The 8,632-nt window shown below is 29.4% G+C and overlaps 1 long non-coding RNA gene across 2 annotated transcripts; it reads left to right on the top strand.

Moving 5' to 3' along the window:
- The first annotated feature begins 4,022 nt into the window (after positions 1 to 4,022).
- Positions 4,023 to 7,586, top strand: LOC149516535 (uncharacterized). Of its 2 annotated transcripts, XR_016345975.1 has the most exons (4): positions 4,023 to 6,615; positions 6,713 to 6,972; positions 7,114 to 7,215; positions 7,300 to 7,586. It is a non-coding gene; the product is annotated as an uncharacterized LOC149516535 (long non-coding RNA). The 2 variants fall into 2 exon arrangements; XR_016345974.1 differs by having other exon boundaries at positions 4,032 to 6,972.
- The last annotated feature ends 1,046 nt before the right edge of the window (positions 7,587 to 8,632 follow it).

Genomic DNA, 8,632 nt, shown 5'->3' on the forward strand with positions numbered 1-8,632 from the left:
TTTTTGTTATCTCTTTACTTTAAGGGCAAGCTTGTATACTTTATTAAAAGTCCAATAGGGTTGTAGCTACATCTTATTAGCTATCTTAATCTTCAATCCTCTAAGATATCAGTTAATAGTCTGCTCTTCCTATTCTACCAATTTGTATTTTAACATGAGGTGGTCAAACTCAGTTGTGTACTCTTCCACTAAGAGATCTCTTTGCTTCAAATTATGAAGCCTAAGAAAGATATCTTGCCAAAAGTTATCTGAGAGATACTTTCTCTTCAACTCTTTTTTTATCTTTTCTCAAGTTGTAATTTTTCTCCTGTCTTCTCTTTCCCTTTACTTCTTCAAATTTTCCCATTAAAAGAATGCATGCTTTTTTAGTTTAATAGCCACTGGCTTCAACTTGTGATTTTCAGGGGCATCGTGGTATTCAAATATACGTTTCACCGTGTGTAGCCAATCTAAGAATTCTTCAAGTTGCATCTTTCCCTCAAACTCAAGAATTTTATCTTCGGATTGAATATGCTAGGTTGAAGTTGGTTTCTACGTAGATAGTCTCTAACTTGTCATGGATGAGATAGGATGCTATCATTATAATCGCTGTTGTTTGAATGGAATGGTTTCTTTTTCATCTTTTTCATTTTCTCCTTCATTACCTCATTATCTCTTCTCTCTTTTCTTGTATATGCAGCTGATGTTGTAGTTGAAGAATTTGTTACTACATCTCCTCTATAAAGGCATCCCTTAGGCCAATAGTGGTAGTTGCTGCAACGTCGATGTTGCCTTCAACCTCTTCTGTTAGTGCTCGATAACGATGACCTGTTATAGCTTTGATACCAATTTGATGTTGAGAATTGATGTTTGAGATGTGAAAATTAACAGTGAACAAAAAAACTCATAAAGAAAATAACTCACAAGAATTTGAATAATGGTAGAATATGATTATTAGATTAAAAGGGATAAAAGTTCACCACCAAGATTAGAAACTAGGGATACAGAAACACTACCTTGAAAATTCTAATCGAGGATATAGAACAAAAGAAGTTCATCACTCTAGGAAATCCACCTAAGAGATATAAAACTTGAAAAAAATAATCTAAAAGATTGTCTAAGGATAAAGAAAACTCTATTCTCCCCTCCACCAAAGAATAATAGAAAATATATAGGCTAGGAACATCCCTCCAAGCATGGAAACTTTCATATTGCATTACTAGAATCGTGCCTAAAATCATGAAATTTGCATGTGAACATAATCTGCCCATTTACTCCTGTAGATCACATGATAATGAATTTGACCTCAATTACATCCATATTCATGCTCTTCTTTTCTAGCTAGTGTGAACACAATCTTTGTATTTCAGCCCACCTTATATATGCATTTATTTAGTGGATTTGGACCAAAGATGAGCCCTTATTATTTTTAGATAAGTTTGCCTTAGTCTCAGCCCAAGTTGTACGAAGTACAAACACTCCAGTGTCAGAATTTATCAAAGAGACCAAAACAAATAATTGCCAAATCATATATATATATATATATATATTACAAAATACATGGTTAGTTTATAAAGTCTGGTTATGTGTAATTCTATATGGACAACTTGTATTAGTGACACATAGGATGGTTAATAACTTTTATTTAATTAATTATTTAATTTTTAAAATTTAAAATTTTTTAAAAATTACATTTATTCAATTCTTTCAAGTCATGTTTAGTACACAAGATTATAATAGGATATGATAAGATGATATTATGAATAGGATTAGATTCAATAATGTCATCCTATCTCATGTTTGATGTGTGTGAGGATTAAAATAAGATAATTTATTCATTTGTCAAAATTTTCCTTCTCAAAAATTTATACAATTTAAATTATTGATATAATTTTTAAAGATATAATTGAACATGTAAGTTTAATCTCATAGATTAAAAATAATCCTCTCCACTTAGGAAGATTGAATAATTATATGCTAAGAGGATACTAATTCTCCTTGCAATCACTATCATTCTCTTTAGATACAAATCAAATATAATATATGATAATTATCATTATATTCTATCAATAATTCTATACATCAAACATGACCTTAATGTATAAAAATTTATCCTAATTTAAGCAAAAAAGAAAAAATCCCATAACTCATTCTTACCAATACATATGAAAACCAAAATTCTAATAGCTTTTAAAGATTAAATCTCTAAATCATAACAACTATAAAATCATATGCTCGCTAAATTAATATCCTCATAAATTTAAATAAATAAAATTTTTTGGATGATTCATTGTGATTTATCAATTTTCATCTATATTTCAATGATTTAAAATAAAAAAAAAAATGATATCTTATCTCAATTTAAAATCATACAGTATTTTAATTTTAAATTATACAAACTTATTTTATTTTAATTTAAAATCAAACTTGGATAAACTTCATTTTTTTAAATTTAAAATTTTAAAAAATGGAATAATTATTGAATATATATTTTTATCAGGCCAAAATTTTCATTAATAAAAGATGAGATAAACTCACAACTTACAAACATAATCTTATTACATCACCTTCTAACTCCTAGATAAATAAAGATACGCCTAATAACATTAAGCACAGAGCTCACTAGCATCATATAGAAAATCAGCCCCCCTTAATTCTATTATCCTAACGTACAACTACATAACCGCTACGCCATTAAAAATTCCTTCCTGTAAACACTTGCCTTGGCGAATGCATCAACCATCTCATTTTATTCCCTCGACACATTAGATCAATTTACATTACAGATATTCTTGATTAACCTATCAATTTCGAAGCATAAGTTCCACACCTTCCATGGTCAACCTGTCCTATATTTACACCAATTCACAGCCACAATAGAATCAAATTCAATTATGAGTTTAGTACTCCTAGCCTTTCTGGATTCAATTATTGAATATATATATATATATATATATACATATATATATATATACATATATATATATATATATATATGATTTCTCCTAACTTTTAGTATTTTAATTTTTAGAAGAAATAAGAACAATCTGATTTTGGTCACAAAAGTATCGCATGATAAAATTTCCAAATAAAAAATGAAAAAGTTTTCATGGTGGTTGAATAGAAATATCTCCTTATGTGGTGAGTTTGGATTCTTTGATCTCTCATTATGTTTTTTTATTGTATTTTTTAAGTTTTTTTAATTATTGACAAGATTATTTGATGAGTTTCAATTGTAAAAACCACAAATGTGCAATATTTATGTTATATTTTTTTATAATAAAACTACGAATGCATTAAAGGAGAAAATTAATAATGATTATCAAGTAAACATGTGAGGATTGTTTGGGAAATTTAAATTATAGTATTTCTTTTTTTTGGAGTAGTAATTTATATGCATGATGTGTTTGTAACATGATTCTTTATTTTTTAAGAGAATTGATATATCAAATTACACAAGCGGAGATGGGTTTTGGTGACTTGCATTCAAATGTTAAAAAAATACGTGATTTTTTTAGCTTTATGCTATTGCTTTTATTGTTGCATTTTTTTTAACATCTTTTCTGACAGTTTCATGACTGATTGATATATATTGAAAATTCATATTGATAATCCTTTAATTCACGTAGTGCTTGTTCCTTGAAATCTCATTTTGTGTTTATCTTCAATTTAATGTTTTTTATTAGTGGACTTAGTGAAAATTAAGACTCAAGTCTTGCTGCCCTCACAAGTATTACTATTTTTTTATAGCCTTGATATTATTATTTTAAATCTTTTAAGTAATAATTATAGATATTATTATTAGGTTCGGTTTATATTTTGACGTAGTTTTAAGTAGAACTTTATAACATTTATCAATAAAAAAAAAATTATCAATATTTCATAAATGATGTTGACATGAGAAGTTGACGAATTGATACAAAGTTTATCATCACAAAAGTAGGTAAAATCTTTATTGGATTACCGATGAATTTTTTTATATTAAAAAAATTAAAGAAAAAACAAGAAAACTAAATCGATATAAAATAAATAAAATAAAATAAAATAATTGGATTACCAATAAATTTCTGTCGGTAAAAGTCATAAAAAAATTTAATTTAGGAACGAAAATTTCTTTGCTAATCCGTAGGTGAAAGTCAAACAAGTCAATTCTTTTCCTCCTCCCTCGGCAGGAACCTTAAATTTCTCTCCTCTCTCCTCGACGCTTGATGCTATGCCACCGTATTTGAAATCCTAGCCTGTAGATGGTAGAGATTCGTTGGGGTAAACCCTCGTTACTTGTCGATTATGTCGACAAGAACCAAAAAAAGTGCTGTTACAAGAACCAAAAAAAACTCTACTTTGTTGGGTTTCCAAAGTAAATAATTACTGATTTTCTTTCATCGACAACACAAGCCTCAGCTATTACTCCAAAATTCCACTGTTTTTCAAAGGGAAAGTTTTGATGTTTTTCGGATTTTAAGCGGTCTTCTTTATTTGGGTTGTGCGTGTGCTTGTGTTTTACTATTTGTTTAAATTTAGATGGGTATCTTTATTTAGATTGATTATTGACTGGGGTTTAAGAATTTTTAAGATGATGTAAATTGGTATGTCTCCTTGTAAATTATAGAAACAAGAAGCAAAAATTATTAGTACAATTGAATTTCATAAGGTTTTCCTGAAACTGTATTCTGATAAGGGGTAATGGGCATTTGTTGCACGCATGAAAACTCTTAGAAAAGCCACATTGCAACAAACTTAGTACTGCATGAGATCAGCAAGATCACCCTCCTGCTGTTTTAGGCCCTTGCTGCTGGTGTTTGTTAAGGATATTTCTGTATTCCTTTTTGCTAAAGGCTGTTAGGTCGTTGAAGGTTGAATTATATGCTCCCTTTCTTCAATTTTCATTTGCACTAGGATGTCTTGAGGCAGGGGATGGCAATCTAAGATGAGGATTTAGATTTAGCATCGGAATTGAATCTTTTTTTTTTTTTTTATTTAGGAGCTCAAACATGTTATATATTTGAAGTTTAAATTCTAATGAATGACATAAGACTGGGATATAAATGCACAAATTTTGGTTGCTGCAGCCATGTATAAACTAAAATGACTTCATCATAGGATAAAGTGATTTATGGTTGTACCATTAATAGGGGTTGGTAATTGCAAAATTTTAGCTTACTTGACTGAGTTCTATATGAATTGACAACTGAACAAAATGTATCCTAGCAAAATTAAAGTTGAATGGATGTTCTGCATTCCAAAATTGAAATGAAGATAGCACTGATCAAGTATGGTTAGGAAGGTTTGGCCATTTCCACCATTTATAAATGATAGCGCAATTTTTTATCACTGCCATTGGTGCAGGTTTCTACGTGCAGGTTTCTGAATTATGTCGAAATAATTGTGAATCTTTGTAGGGATAACCTGATGGCCTTGCCTGTGTAAGCCTCTTGAAACTAATTTCACAATTTTGTTGTTACAAACTCTGTTTCCAATCCCCCTTTTGCAATTGTTCTTTTTTCTTGGGGGAGGAATTTCAGAAAGGACTTTCCAGAATCCTTGATACTATTTCATTATAATCTTCTTTACTAGTGAAATCTCTTAAATGGACCAAATTTTCACCAATCAGATCATGCAACATGATTTTTGCTTCTGTTACTAAGTACTAGCATTTGTCCAGCATGTTTCCTTTGACTGGTTAGCTGTAGTATGCTGAAAAAGTGGTCATAGCAATCTCTGCACATTCAACTGCCTAAGTTCTGTGTTAGAACACCGTTGGATGAATAAGGCAATAGTTGATTACCATTTTTGATAATCAAGATAAATTTCTTAAAATCTCATAGATGAACATGAAATAGGTAGCACTTAAATGTGCAAAAGAAATATGATTGAAATTTAAAATACTCATGAATTTTGTTAATATATTCATCAGGGCAAGGGGTAGTTGGAAACAGTAGGTATCTACAGCAATGCCTGTGTCACAAACATTCGAGTTTGATTATGTTTTGGCATAAACTGGCTGTTGTAAGTATAATATCTATTTTTAATTGCCCCAGCCTAACAATAGTTACAATTAATTGAATGTGAACTGTTACATTTTCTCATCACTTAATATATATCTACAAAGATAATATTCTTGAGGACAATTACGTACAAACCATTAAATAAAGGAAGATGGATTTCAATTTCCATCATTATATATATATATATATATATATATATGTGTGTGTGTGTGTGTGGGACCTTGTTTCATTAAATTTTCATGCATAATATCTATACAACTTGCTACTACAAGATAACATTTTTGTTTGGTAAGTCATACAAACATCCAATGACAGTACAAGATATAATTAACTTGTCTCTTATCTCAAACCAAAAAGTATTCACTCCCTTTCTCTTTTTCTCAACGGCCAAATAAATTTCTTCTTCTTGGCTTTATTTCATTTCATCGAAACTTCGACATTCATATTCATATTTAGTAAAACGCAATCTTTCATGTCATTTGTTTTTTCATTCAAATCAAGCAAAGGAGATCTTCTGTTCCTCTCCAACGACATTCCAAGATGTTCTTTCCTCAACTTGATTTTGCTTCAATGTTCATTGCTTGTTGCCTTACAACTTTTTCATTAGGAGCTACATTTGCAAGTGATGAAGGTAATTAATCAAAGTAGTCTAGAGATAGAAGAACTTGGCTTTTTTTTATTATTATTTTGTAATTTTCACTATCTTGAGGATGAATCTGCACCAACAGGAACTTGTGCTGTTTGTGTTGTGGGTGGTGAAAGGTCAGTTTGACAACGAGCTTGTTTTTCCTTGTTTCTTCTACGCTGCCAATTTACTGTTTATTATGTTTGCTCCAATTATTAAGATGTTATGTAAGCATTTATGGTTTATCCACTGGAGTAGCTGGATTCAATGTTAGATCTATGTGTAGGTCACTCATTGCAAATCTGTCAGCTGCAAATTGCTACAAGTCTGAGCATTTGAAGAGGCCAGAGAATTGGGCATTGGGTACACTTTTTTTCTTTTATTATATTGGATATAGCTTTCTTTTTGTTATTTTCGTCTAATTACACATTAATTGAAATGAAAAATTTGATGTCTCTCTGGTTATAGCTTCTAAGGAGTAATTTGTTTATAACATATTTTTAGGCAGTTGAGAAGGTCAAGTACTTTTTTATTGCTGGATTTTTTCTCACCGTATCTCCAGGCTCCATACAGCTTGTTGCTGAGCATGCAGCTGCAAATAACAAGGTATATTATGCCACAGACAACTGAAATCCCTCTTTATACTTGTGTTCCCGGCTTAATGGACTGAAGCATTCATTTTGTCTGCAGGTGTTCTCAATGAATCTTTCTGCTCCATTTATTTGTGAGTTCTTCAAGGATTCACAGAAGAAAGTTCAACTGTAAGCATTCTATCATATTTTTCCAGAGTGGAAATAAATGTACATGTATTGTAGAAGGTCTGGATTTCTTGTCTATTAGGTATATGGACTTTGTCTTTGGCAACGAGACAGAAGCAAGAACTTGGAGGATTAGTGTGAAGGTCAAAGGTTCCTTTCGTATTACCAAATGTTTGTTAAGGATTTATAGCATATATGTATTTTTGTATTTTCATGTAATTAGAATTTATAAATAATTTTGTAAAATATTATTATATTTTTTATAAATGAAATGGAATGTTTTATTTATTTATTTTCTTAGTCTATTTATATATATTTATATATGTATTTTAGTATTCGTATTATTACTTTAAAAACAATTTTAAAAATATAATAATATGATAAAATTATAAAATAATAGTTAAGTATTATTTAAAAATTTAAGTTTTAGTGACAAAAATTAAAAATTATTGAAGGAATATCGACAGATTTACTAATAGAATATTGCTGAATTTTCAATGCAATTACCAACAGGATTTTTACCGATAGAATATTTATCAATGAAAAATTTCGTCGATAATTATTAAAGAAATTTTAAACTTACTGATGGATTAGTATTACGAATCTGCTTACTATCAATAAAATTTTTTGTAGGTAAATATATTATCAACAAAATTTAAGCTATTATCGAGAGAAAATTCTGTTGGTAAAACTTTTTTTTCTAGTAGTGTAATTTAATGAATATTAATATGATGATAAGTTGAACTTTTTTTTTTTACAATAAAACTAATATAGTATTTTTCATCCAAAATTGATATACTTTTCAAGCAATTGTGATTGCATTAAGCTTCGAGCATTATTTTTATTTTATATATTAGATTTCTGTTGAATTATTTTTATTGCTTCTATGGTATTTGTCTAATATTTCCTATTGCTACTATTTTGTAAGCTCTATTTGTGCTCTATAATTTGTTATAGAAGACGATTTCAAGGATAATGAGACACATGTATAATAAATCAGTTGATCCATTTAATTATTAATAATTACAGTGTTTGTTATCTTACCATTATGAGTTTGGAACTTACTAACTGTTTAAATGGATTAAAAATCTTTGGTGCCATGAGGTTGATTGAGTGAATTGCCTTCTCCCTTCGCTTTTATATACAATGAATTGATCATGGAATTGTGGCGCTTACTTCTCCCTCAGCTTTTACAAACAGTGAAATTGCTCACTACATGGAATTGTGGCGCTTATTTTTTAGTTGGAATATGGAAAGGGCTTTTT

Source organism: Durio zibethinus, chromosome 10 (assembly GCF_047325235.1).
Source record: "Durio zibethinus cultivar Kanyao isolate XHJ-2024 chromosome 10, ASM4732523v1, whole genome shotgun sequence".
In the NCBI taxonomy this organism is placed as follows: domain Eukaryota; kingdom Viridiplantae; phylum Streptophyta; class Magnoliopsida; order Malvales; family Malvaceae; genus Durio; species Durio zibethinus.